A 13,717-nucleotide genomic window follows, 5' to 3' on the forward strand; every position below is an offset into this window, starting at 1 on the left:
ATTTATGGTGTGTAACTGACTTTTGCCAACTGGAGACCTCATTTCTAACAAGCAGGTTTGCAGGGGATCCTGTATATTTTAAAGACTTAACTGCTCAGTGCAAATTGCATTTTGCATTTTTTAATCAATAGACAGTGGCTTTTACTCTTTCATACATAGTGAAAGAAGCTTGAAATTGGGCAGTTCCGCCTATGAATAATGATGTTCCTTTACTTAATCAATAAGACACATTTATGACCAGTTTTGATGCTGTTTTTAATGCTACCATGTCGTACATGCCACCCAAATGGGATTATTCACCTTAATGCTTAGAATAGGAAATATTACTGCTATAGACACCTATTATAATGGGTGTTGGAGCAAGTTAAAAAATGTTTTTTCTTTAGTACCCAACTGATCTACGGTTAAAGATCCTATGATTGATCTCACCCTTCAACTAGAAGCTCAGCTAGCCTCTAAAAAGCAGAAGAGTACTGGCCAGTACACAAAGGTCTGACTCAAATAATTTGGGGGTTTTGAAGAGCAAAATCAAGCAGGAGAACTGATGCATACTGGTAAACTAAACTCTTCTTTACTTAAAGAAGAAAGGAAACATAGACGCAAAGAATTGGCTTGTTGGTACATTGGAAAAACAGCACATTTTGTTGGGCCTGGCTATCAGTAAATTCTGTCCCCCTTCTGTTTCTGCGATGCCACTTCCTCAAGGTTGAGCCCATCTATCCATTTTGCTAACCACTGCAGTTGAGTTGAAGATAATGCAGTCTAAAGTTTGAGGCACTTAATCCCCATCCCTCACTGACTGTTACAGTCTGCACAAGGCCACCCTTTGCCTAGCATTCCCCCATATTAGAGACCTCAATAAAAGATCAGTTCTCTTTAAATCACTCTGAAATACCCATAAAGGGAGGGTGTTGAAAATATTAAGGAGCTTAGGCAACATAACCATTTTGGCCAGGGCAATTCTGCCCATACTAGACAAAGGTAATGATATCTAGGAAGCAATATAACTTACAAGGGCTCATACCATGAAGCCTACATTTTCATTTGTCAAACCTTACTAAGCTTGATACACTTTCAAGGTAGCAGGAAGAGCATGCTCCCAGACAATTTTGATAGCAGTGAGCGGTTCAGGATCAACTCACTCTGATGAACATCAGAAGGCACATGTTGTTGACCTATTCACCTGCAGTCCTTAAATGACACTAAACTCACCTAGATATTGTACCACAAGTCCTAAGTCAGCTTCCCATTTCTCAAAAACAAGAGCATATCATCAGCATGCAGAAAAATGGTATGTGTACTTGTCATTAAACTATGCCTCCTTTTTTCTCCCTCTTATCTCAAGATCTCAAAAAAGGGCTGCATCTCCAAAGTGAAGTCTGTGGGGGACATTGGGCAACATTGTATGGCACCTCAGTATATTATGTATGTCCTAAATATGACCCTGTCTGTTCTCACCCTGATAGTTGGGTACTAATTACAACAATGAGATTTATTTTGACCATTCTTGTTCCATTTCCATGCAATCTAATATGGCCACAGATATTTCAAGGTGTCAAATGCATTTTCTCTGTCAATTGACACCACTAAGGTGGTAAGTTGGAGTCCCTTTTGTTTTATGTATAATCCTAAATGATCATCTCATTTTCAATGAGGTATTTCCAATGGGGAAGAAGAAATGTTAGTCTTTATGCCCCAGTGACAAAATTACAATAGGTATAACCATTTTGAATTAGCTTAACTGAGAATTTTTTAATCCATATTCAGTATGCACAGAGTCTTATTGAATGCCTTGTACAGTGGATCTCATCACGATTTCAGCGGAGATACTATCATGGCTTCTTTGGTTATGGGAGAGAATATGTTAAGATCCTTTCCTGCTCCATATATTCTAGTCAGTTGTGGAACCAAGAGGTTTTCCCATTCCTCCAAGACACCTTTTATCTCACTCTCTCACTGTGGTATTCAATGCCAGTAGACATGCATCTGAGACAACTCTCATTAGGGAGATATCAAAGTAGGAGTTGAGAACATACATGCTTGGATCATCTCTTTCCCTGCAAAGACAAGACATGTACTCTAAGAATAAGTTATTGGTTTCCAATTGAGTGAATGTTAACTGATATTGTTTGCCTCTGATCTGAAGGACCAGTGAACCTCTTAATTCTGGCCTCATCAGCCAAGCTAATAAGCTCCCAGCTTTGTCACCTTTGCTGTGCACGCTACTCATACATTCAGTATGATCCTCACATCTCAACCTTTCCACAGTTGCTGTAAATTTCTCTCTTTCAGTCCTATGCTCCCCGGTAGGGTCATATGATATCTCTTACTCTAGTTTATGTAAGTGCCTGTCCAAAGTGACTTATTATTGTTGTCTTGGCTTCCGGACCTCAACCACATCTTCAGTGAGCAATGACCACTCACTACTACTTTAAATACCTCCCACTTGATTTGTACATTCAAGGCAGTGCTTTGATTATCTCTAAAGTAATTTCTGATTGAGTTTTTCCAAGGGACTCTCTGAATGCCTTATCCCTCAACTTGAAGTTAGTTTTTGTAACCTCCACATGGGCATTACAGGACTGTGCTTTCCTTGTGTTAGTGTTGTAACTAGAAGACTGTAACCTGATAATGTGCACACCAGATATTGTGAGTCAAACTCACAATGGAAGTATTGAGAAGGGGGATGTGATCGATCAAAATCGGTATCCAAAATGCAATTACCATCTCCTCCAAGTGTCACCATAAATTGAGCATTTGTGGACAATGTCTCAAGCAGCTTATGCAGGAACCCCACCTGATCTAAATTATGGCAATAGAAACTTATATTGGCTGTCTGTCCAGTTTTCCACCAACACTACTTTTTAATCATACGAAGGCTACCTGCCAAAAAATTAAGGGCCATATGTATGAACACATTTTCCCTTAGACACAGAATGGGCAAAACCCTTTGATACATCTGCCTCTAAATCCCTTGGGTTTACCCTGAGGTATTTTTAATGTTTAGCTTTCAGCTGGACACCTGTTACTGTCCTGATAAAAAGTATCTAAGAACTTCCTTCAAGGTTGAGTCCACCAGAGTGGTACGTACCTGCTCTGGTGTGGAAAGGCCGACAAGCATGAAGCATGCCACAATAATTTGTGTGTGAGGCAACTTCTCCAATGTCTTTTTTCCCTTCTGATGATTTATACTGTAGGTAAGTGTGGGTTATTTCCTCACCCCCCCCCCCACTCAAGCACTGGTTGTGACATCTATATAACTAACCCCGGCATCTGCATTGGAGTTTTTCAAAGTCATGCTTCCTGAGAAGCGTCTCCAGCAGGAATATAATCTGAGCTCCCCTGATTGTTAGATATTTGTGCATTTTCAATCTCTTAACAATGAAGCACACACCTCACACATTCCATGTTAAAAATGTGTATTTGTTCAACTTACCCTTAAAGATAGGTATACTTTTCATTCTGTTCCCTCAGTGGGTGGGGTCCTCTGAGCCCAGTACATGTTTTATCTCGCTGTACCTATCCAGTCCATTTCACATGTCCCACTTTGCTTTATCAAAATCCCACTTTCCAGTACACATAAGCATTTTTCTATCCAATCAATCAATCAATCAATCAATCAAAGCACTTATAAAGCGCGCTATGTACCCGTTAGGGTTTCAAGGCGCTGAGGGGGGGGGGTAGCTGCTATCGGTTGAAGAGCCATGTCTTGAGGAGTCTCCTGAAGGTGAGGAGGTCCTGGGTCTGGCGCAGGGAGGTGGGGAGTGAGTTCCAGGTCTTGGCGGCGAGGTAGGAGAAGGATCTGCCACCGGAGGTCTTGCGCTGGATTCGGGGAACGGTGGCGAGTGAGAGGTTGGTGGAGTAGAGTTGGCGGGGGGACGTAGAAGTTGAGTCTGTTGTTCAGGTAGGCGGGTCCGGCGTTGTGTAGTGCTTAGTGCGCGTGGGTGAGAAGTTTGAAGGTGATCCTCTTGTCCACGGGGAGCCAGTGGAGGTCCTTCAGGTGGTGGGAGATGTGGCAACGGCGGGGTATGTCGAGGATCAATCGGGCGGATGCGTTCTGGATGCGTTGGAGTCGTTGGATGTCTTTTTTTGGGATGCCTGTGTAGAGTGCGTTGCCATAGTCAAGTCTGCTGCTGACGAGGGCTTGGGTCACCGTTTTTCTGGTTTCCGTAGGGATCCACTTGTAGATTCTGCAGAGCATGCAGAGGGTATTGAAGCAGGAGGAGGAGACTGCGTTGACCTGTTTGGACATGGTGACAGCGGAGTCGAGGATGAATCCGAGGTTGCGTGCGTGGTTGGTTGGTGTTGGAGGGTGCCCCAGCGCGGAGGGCCACCAGGAGTCGTCCCAGGCCGAGGGGGAGCGACCGAGGATGAGGACTTCCGTCTTGTCGGAGTTTAGTTTCAGGCGGCTGTTTCTCATCCATTCGGCGATAGATTTCAGTCCCTCGTGGAGGTTGGTTTTGGCGATGTGTGGATCTTTAGTAAGGGAGAGGAGGAGCTGGGTGTCGTCGGCGTAGGAGAGGATGCTGAGGCTGTGCTGGCGGGCCAGTTGTGCGAGGGGTGCCATGTATACGTTGAACAGCATTGGGCTTAGCGAGGAGCCTTGGGGGACGCCGCAGATGAGGTTGGTGGCTTTGGATCGGTAGGGTGAGAGTCGGATTCTCTGGGCTCTATCGGAGAGAAAAGAGGAGATCCAGTTGAGGGCTTTGTCTTGAATTCCGGCTTTGTGGAGTCGAGATAGTAGGGTGCGGTGGCAGACCGTATCGAAAGCGGCGGAAAGGTCTAAGAGGATGAGGGCTGAAGTTTCGCCGTTGTCCATTTGTTGTCTGATGTCGTCTGTGGCGGCGAGGAGTGCAGTCTCGGTGCTGTGGTTGCGTCTGAATCCAGATTGGGAGGGGTCCAGGATGGAGTTGTCTTCGAGGTAGTGGGTGAGCTGTGCGTTGACGATCTTTTCGATGACCTTCGCTGGGAAGGGGAGGAGGGAGATCGGTCTGAAGTTTTTGAGGTCGTTGAGGTCAGCCTTGGGTTTCTTGAGGAGGGGTTGGATATTGGCGTGCTTCCAGCTGTCTGGGAAGATTGCGGTGTCGAAGGATAGGTTGATGATCTTGCGGAGTTTGGGGGCGATGGTGGAGTCGGCTTTGTTGAAGACGTGGGGTGGGCAGGGGTCAGAGGGAGATCCAGAGTGTATGGAGTTCATGGTCTTTAGGGTTTCGGCGTCGTCTACGTGGGTCCAGGTGGTGAGGCGGTCGGCGTGGGGGGGGTTGTTGGGGGTGGGGTCTGGCGGAGGTGTGGTGTTGAAGCTGTCGTGGATGGCAGCGATTTTCTGGTAGAAAAAGGTGGAGAGTTCGTCGCAGAGTTTCTGGGATGGTGGGACGTCGTTGACGTTGGCATTGGGGTTGGAGAGCTCCTTCACGATGCAGAAGAGTTCCTTGCTGTCGTGTGCGTTGTTGTTAAGGCGTTCTGTGAAGGGGGAGCGTTTGGCGAGTCGGATAAGTTGGTGGTGTTTGCGGTTGGCTTCTTTGTGGGTTGCTAGGCTGTCGGGTGTGCGTTCGAGAATCCATTTTTTCTTGAGTTTCTGGCAGGTGCGTTTGGAGGTGATCAGTTCTTCTGTGAACCAGGCTGCTTTTTTCTTTTCTTGGTTGACGGTGGGCCTCTTGAGTGGTGCGAGGGAGTTGGCGCCGTTGAGGATCCACTGTTGGAGGTTGATGGCGGAAGAGTCCGGGTCGGTGGGGTCGGGCGGTGGGTTCTTGGCGAGGGTGCTGGTTAGTTGGTCTTTGGTTACTTTTCCCCAGCGGCGGTGTGGCGGTAGCGGGTTGCGGTGGTGTTCGGTGATTTTCTTGAATGTGAAATGGACGCAGTGGTGGTCCGTCCAGTGGAGTTCGGTGGTGTGGTTGAATACGATGTTGTTGCTTGCAGTGAAGAGTGGGTCTAGGGTGTGACCGGCGACGTGGGTGGGTGTGTTGACCAGTTGACGGAGTCCGAGGTTGGAGAGGTTGGTGGTCAGTGATGCGGTGTTGGCGTCATTGTTCTTCTCCAGGTGGAAGTTGAGGTCTCCCAGGAGGATGTAGTCTGAAGAGGCGAGGGCGTGGGTGCTTGCGAGGTCGGAGATGGTGTCGCTGAAGGGGGCTCTTGGCCCTGGAGGTCGGTATATGAGGGTTCCTCTGAGGGTAGTGTTGGGGTCCGTGTGGATCTGGAAGTGAAGGTGTTCGGCTGTCTTGAGGGTGTCGTCCGTGTGGGTGTGGATCTTGAGGGTGGATTTGTGGGCGATGGCTATTCCTCCGCCGATTCCGTTGGTGCGATCTCTTCTGGTGATCTTGTAGCCGTCAGGGATGGCGATGTCTGGGGCCGAGGAGTCGTTCCACCAGGTTTCGGTTAGGAAGGCTACATCTGGGGCGGTGGTGTCGAGCAGGTCCCAGAGCTCGATGGCGTGCTTTCGTGCGGAGCATGTGTTAAGAAGGATGCAGTGTAGGTGGTTTGTGTTGGTTGTTGCAGGCTTCGTTGTTCTGTTGCAGGTGCAGTTGCAGGTGTGACAGGAAAAGGGTCCTTTGGTGTGCTTCTGGGTGGCCTGGAAGCATTCTGTGGAGGGTCCAGGGTTGAGGGCGAGGATTTCGCTGGCCGAGTAGCGAAGGATGGGGATGCGGGGGGCGTGAGGACCAGGGGGGGTGGCGCTGGACGCGGTCCAGGCGCGGACGGGCGCGGACGGGCGCTGACGGGCTTGTCTCTGGCGCGCCTCTAGCGCGCCAGCGGCGCGGACGCGCAGCGCCAGCCATTAAGAAGGGAGGGGGGGAGGGAGGAGCAGCTGGGAGGTGGGAGGCGGGGGAGCGGCGAATGTGGGCGCGAGGGGGGCGGTCAGCGGGGAGGCAGAGGCAGTGAGAGAAGGCAAGGGGGGAGCGCACAGGGGGCAAAATACCAGGAAACAAGGCACAATAACAGGAATACGGCACAATTCAAAACAGTCACAAAACTACGCAAAATGGCACAAAAACTATTGGAATACAGCAATCAGAGGGGCACAAATGGGGGCTAGAGCGCAAGGAGGCAGGTGCTAAAAAAGTGGAACAAAACACTTACTGGAACGGCGAGAAGGTGGCAGAAGCCACGGGAATCGAACACGCTAGCAGCAGCGTGGGCGGGGGTCAGGGGCACGAGACAGCAGGGTGGTGCTGCGGACGTGGAGGGCGAGCTCTGGACCAAAACAGGGCAGAGGTCGCTCACTCGCGACGCGCAGCACCAGCCATTAAGAAGGGAGGGGGGAGGGAGGAGCAGCTGGGAGGCGGGAGGGAGCGGCGAATGGGGGCGCGAGGGGGGCGGGCCGCGGGGAGGCAACGGCAGTGAGAGAAGGCAAGGGGGGAGCACACAAGGGGCAAAATACCAGGAAATAAGGCACAATAACAGGAATACGGCACAATTCAAAACAGTCACAAAACTACGCAAAATGGCACAAAAACAATTGGAATACAGCAATCAGAGGGGCACAAATGGGGGCTAGAGCGCAAGGAGGCAGGCGCTAAAAAAGTGGAACAAACCACTTACAGGAACGGTGAGAAGGCGGCAGAAGCCACAGGACTCGAACACGCTAGCAGCAGCATGGGCGGGGGTCAGGGGCACGAGACAGCAGGGTGGTGCTGCGGATGTGGGGGGCGAGCTCTGGACCAAAACAGGTCAGAGGTCGCTCACTCGCGACGCGCAGCGCCAGCCATTAAGAAGGGAGGGGGGAGGGGGGAGGGAGGAGCAGCTGGGAGGCGGGAGGGAGCGGCGAATGGGGGCACGAGGGGGGCGGGGCCGCGGGGAGGCAGCAGCAGTGAGAGAAGGCAAGGGGGGAGCGCACAAGGAGCAAAATACCAGGAAACAAGGCACAATAACAGGAATACGGCACAATTCAAAACAGTCACAAAACTACGCAAAATGGCACAAAAACAATTGGAATACAGCAATCAGAGGGGCACAAATGGGGGCTAGAGCGCAAGGAGGCAGGCGCTAAAAAAGTGGAACAAAACACTTACAGGAACGGCGAGAAGGCGGCAGAAGCCACAGGACTCGAACACGCTAGCAGCAGCGTGGGCGGGGGTCAGGGGCACGAGACAGCAGGGTGGTGCTGCGGACGTGGGGGGCGAGCTCTGGACCAAAACAGGTCAGAGGTCGCTCACTCGCGACGCGCAGCGCCAGGCATTAAGAAGGGAGGGGGAGGGAGGAGCAGCTGGGAGGCGGGAGGTGGGAGGGAGCGGCGAATGGGGGCGCGAGGGGAGCGGGGCCACGGGGAGGCAGCGGCAGTGAGAGAAGGCAAGGGGGGAGCGCACAAGGGGCAAAATACCAGGAAACAAGGCACAATAACAGGAATACAGCACAATTCAAAACAGTCACAAAACTACGCAAAATGGCACAAAAACAATTGGAATACAGCAATCAGAGGGGCACAAATGGGGGCTAGAGCGCAAGGAGGCAGGCGCTAAAAAAGTGGAACAAAACACTTACAGGAACGGCGAGAAGGCGGCAGAAGGCGGCAGAAGCCACGGGACTCGAACATGCTAGCAGCAGCGTGGGCGGGGGTCAGGGGCACGAGACAGCAGGGTTGTGCTGCGGACGTGGGGGACGAGTTCTGGACCAAAACAGGTCAGAGGTCGCTCACTCGCGACGCGCAGTGCCAGCCATTAAGAAGGGAGGGGGGAGGGAGGAGCAGCTGTGAGGCGGGAGGCGGGAGGGAGCGGCGAATGGGGGCGCGAGGGGGGCGGGCCGCGGGGAGGCAGCGGCAGTGACAGAAGGCAAGGGGGGAGCACACAAGGGGCAAAAAACCAGGAAACAAGGCACAATAACAGGAATACGGCACAATTTAAAACAGTCACAAAACTACGCAAAATGGCACAAAAACAATTGGAATACAGCAATCAGAGGGGCACATATGGGGGCTAGAGCGCAAGGAGGCAGGCGCTAAAAAAGTGGAACAAAACACTTACAGGAACGGCGAGAAGGCGGCAGAAGCCACGGGACTCGAACACGCTAGCAGCAGCGTGGGCGGGGGTCAGGGGCACGAGACAGCAGGGTGGTGCTGCGGACGTGGGGGGCGAGCTCTGGACCAAAACAGGTCAGAGGTCGCTCACTCGCGACGCGCAGCGCCAGCCACTAAGAAGGGAGGGGGGAGGGAGGAGCAGCTGGGAGGCGGGAGGCTGGAGGGAGCGGCGAATGGGGGCGCGAGGGGGGCGGGGCCGCGAGGAGGCAGCGGCAGTGAGAGAAGGCAAGGGGGGAGCGCACAAGGGGCAAAATACCAGGAAACAAGGCACAATAACAGGAATATGGCACAATTCAAAACAGTCACAAAAATACGCAAAATGGCACAAAAATAATTGGAATACAGCAATCAGAGGGGCACAAATGGGGGCTAGAGCGCAAGGAGGCAGGAGCTAAAAAAATGGAACAAAACACTTACAATAACGGCGAGAAGGCAGCAGAAGCCACGGGACTCGAACACGCTAGCAGCAGCGTGGGCGGGTGCCAGGGGCATGAGACAGCAGGGTGGTGCTGCGGACGTGGGGGCCGAGCTCTGGACCAAAACAGGTCAGAGGTCGCTCACTCGCGACGTGCAGCGCCAGCCATTAAGAAGGGAGGGGGGAGGGAGGAGCAGCTGGGAGGCGGGAGGCGGGAGGGAGCGGCGAATGAGGGCGCGAGGGGGGCGGGGCCGCGGGGAGGCAGAGGCAGTGAGAGAAGGCAAGGGGGGAGCACACAAGGGGCAAAATACCAGGAAACAAGGCACAATAACAGGAATACGGCACAATTCAAAACAGTCACAAAACTACGCAAAATGGCACAAAAACAATTGGAATACAGCAATCAGAGGGGCACAAATGGGGGCTAGAGCGCAAGGAGGCAGGCGCTAAAAAAGTGGAACAAAACACTTACAGGAACGGCGAGAAGGTGCCAGAAGCCACGGGACTCGAACACGCTAGCAGCAGCGTGGGCGGGGGTCAGGGGCACGAGACAGCAGGGTGTTGCTGCGGACGTGGGGGGCGAGCTCTGGACCAAAACAGGTCAGAGGTCGACCAAGATCTACACAATCTTATGTCCTCCCACAGCAACCCAGGAAGAGCTAATGAAGGGGGTGCTTCAGACTAGTCCAATGATTCCTCACCTTGCCCAGCTCACTGGCCACTTTGTTGCATGTTCAGCACCTGAGACCAGTACATCTATGCATCTGTCATGTGCTATATAGTTGTACAGGAGCTCTTTCTCCTTAGTTCACATTAGCCATGATTCATCCTGCTTCAGGGGCTTCACAGGTTATCTGTAACTCAAGCTGTAACTGTCAGAAGGCTCAGAGGAGTCCAGGTCTGAGCTGGAGCCTAAGGAACCTGTGGACCCCATATTTCCTGTATCAGACCAATCAATGATTAAAGCCATTGCTGCCTTCACAAATGCCACTCTTTCTGCTTCTGTCTGACTTTTCTAAGATCACTTCAAATCCTGTTTCCCCTGTTGCCTCAAATGCTGTGGCTTTTGGGGTGAACATCTGTCCTATGACCTGCCATCCTTTCCTGTTTTATATTTCTAGAATAATTGCCATACTTCTGCTGGTTCAGTATGAAAGACAGTTTTCCCATCTGCCATGAGTTTCAGTTTTGCAGAGAACAGCAACAAAGAGCCCTTCATCTCGAAGGCACCTTGGCTCACTATTCTGCTGGACTGCAGTCATTTAGCTTGGAAGTATGAAGACTTCCTAGCTTTCTTTGTTGCAAAACACATAAAACAATCTATTTCATTTAAATATGGTACAATTTGTCACGGCTTGACAGCTATACATTTTATGAGGTATGTGACCACTCCTCATTGAAACACAGGAGTCTCAAAAGAACCTAAAAAATGCAAATGTTACCAATTTTATACCTAAACAATTCTTCCTTACCTAACCTAAAACAGCCCTGATGTGGCATCTGTTCCTAACAGTGTCAGCTGAGTCATTATTATCTTCATTGTCCATGATATCTTACACACCCAGAAGGCTATGACCTGTGAACCAGATCAGTTTCACTAATAACTGTGTTGATAACTACAATCCAAATAAAGTTTCCATATCAATCCTATTCATCAAATGGTTTGCTCTTCGGAACAAAACTGGACCTGAGGGAAACAGAAGAAGGGCTGCACCTGCTGCTGAGACCTGTAAAGAGACCTGAAATGCTAGACCCACTCTAACTACCTAAGACAAGGAAACGAACTCCAAGTGTTAGTTGACTGACATCCCGTTAAGCTACAGGGACACAACAAGGTGCTAGATGCTGTTTTTACTACAGAGCCCACCAGACCAGTGCCAACTGCAGCTGCCCTGGACCCTGCTGACAGCTTCTGCTGGGATGAATCTTGACCACCAAATGCTGTTTGTGGGGGCGTGGGACACTTGGTTGTGTCAAAGTACATTCCTCCTACCATCCTGAAAAACCTGAGACATAGAAACTTTTGTGCTCCAAAGCCCTCCAGAGGACTAGGATAAACCTGCCAAATCATTCCCATGAATGTGCCAGGTCAAAGATTCAGGTTGCTCAACTTTTCCACAACAGCAAATCAGTTTCAGCAGGATGTTGTGGGGTGGGTATTCAGCCTCATGGAGCCTTGTTCGACTAAAGCTTGCAGCTTTGCCCTGCTAGAGGACTCAAAGATCCAAAAAAGTGGCTAGGCTCAAATATAGAAATCTTCAAGGGGCAAAGGTGTATCGGGCCAGCAAGGGACCTTTCTTGCGGGCAAATTTTGAATTTCTCACACTCAGAGCTTTCTTGCCAAAAGTAAACAGCTTCTCTGAGAGGCTATTATGCCTCATACAGCCCTTCTCTGCTATAGCCTCGTAATTTTTTACTTCCACTTCAAAGACTAAGGGCCTGATTTAGACTTTGGCCAATGGGATACTCTTTCGCAAATATGATGGATATCCTGTCCACCGTATTACAAATGCCATAGCATACAATGTAATTGTAATATAATAGACGGGATATCCATCACAATTGTGACGGAGTATACCATGCGCCAAAGTATATCTCAGGCTAAAAGTCAAAGCTTCTGAACAGGATGAATCTGGTTTCTGTACCCAACCAGCATTCCATTGTACTCAGCATTAAATCACACCTAGGTACCAGTCAAGTGCAACCAGATGACCGTGGGTCATTATCGTGAGAAATTGGGGTTTTAGTTGACTGGGGTGTGAGCCCTGGTCAAGCAACAGCCCCAATCCCTTGCAGGTTAAACCACAAAAAGTTACCAAATTAGCCTATGCTTAACCCTGGGTAGCTTGGCACCCAAAGCAGTCAGGCTTACCTTAGAGGCAATGTGTTAAGTATTTATGCAGTACATAAACTGTAATATAGTAAAAACTCAATACAATAAAAATCCCAAATCAATTTAGAATAAACAAAGAAAATTAGGAGGAGGAAGGCATAAACGTTTGGTGGTGGCCTTGTAGAGAGGGCCATCTCCAACACAACCCTCCTCCAGCCTAAAACCAGGGTAAATTAATCAATACCTTGATTGACTTCACTGCTTAGGAGACAGAATGTGGACAATGGCCCTTAACTGCATGGGCACTTGTCAGTTCTTCACCTCTCTGAATGCAGTTGGACCCTGCTTTCTACACTCCTCTGAGCCACTGAACTGACCCATGAGGAACCCTTCTCCTCACCTTGAGGCCCCATTTGTGCAGCACATAACCTTAATTTGCTCACAGATGTATCCCATTAGTAGGACAGTACCACCATGGCCAGCAAAGTGATGTGTTCATTCCACCCCGTGGATCACACTTCTGTTTCTCAACCAAAGGAAAACTTTGTCCATAAGGACAACAACCAACAGAGGCCACTGACAGCTGTCAGTGTCAAGAGTCAGGCCCCAGCTCTCCCCGGGGTCTCCGGCATCTGAGGGTTCTCAGAGTGGGGAGGGGGGCAGACGCCTCAGGTGGTAGGCACCTTTTTCTGCTCCCCCTTCCACCAGTTCAGGTGTGATACCCTGAGACTGGTCACTCAGCCCAGGATCTGTAACTTGAGGCTGAACAGGAGTCAGGGGTGAGTCCTTCCTCCCCTTCCTCCTCTATTTGGCCCTCTGTACTCTCTGCTGTAGAGTGGTATCCCCAGAAAACTGAATTGGCAGGTTGCGTGTGGTGGCTTCCCCACCAGGTTCTCCTGACACTGTGGATCTCCCAACAGTGGATGTTCCCATGGTACAGACCAGGTCCCCTTGCTTGCCTTTCCTCTGGGAACAGCCCAAGCAATGTGGATGGAAAAGGGGCACCCTGGGTCTCTCCCCACCATAACTTCCCCTTCTAACACTGGAAGGGATTTGGGATCCCTTTACCCCCACACTGCACTGGGACCTGTCTGGGACACTAAGTACCTCCCCCTCACTCTGGGGGAACCTGAGCCAGCCTACTTTGGATCACTCCCCAATGCCTTCACAGACATGCTGGTACTTAACCATAGGCCTGCCTCCTTTGCAAGCTCCCTGAGGTCAGTGAGCTTACAATCCACCAGGTGTTGATGTAGCTCTCGAAAACAGTGACTGAACATGTGCTATCTAGCAATCAAATTGTACAGCTCATCAAAAGTGTTTACCATGCTACCCTTCACCCAACCATCCAGTGCCTTGCAAAGGTAACCCACAAAATCCCCCCAGAACTGGTGAGACAGTTTCCTACTGCCCTCAATTCTCAACCTGCACTCTTCTGGGGTGAAGTCATATCTCCTGACAAGGG

This window comes from Pleurodeles waltl, chromosome 1_1, assembly GCF_031143425.1.
Source record: "Pleurodeles waltl isolate 20211129_DDA chromosome 1_1, aPleWal1.hap1.20221129, whole genome shotgun sequence".
Taxonomy (NCBI): Eukaryota; Metazoa; Chordata; class Amphibia; order Caudata; family Salamandridae; genus Pleurodeles; species Pleurodeles waltl.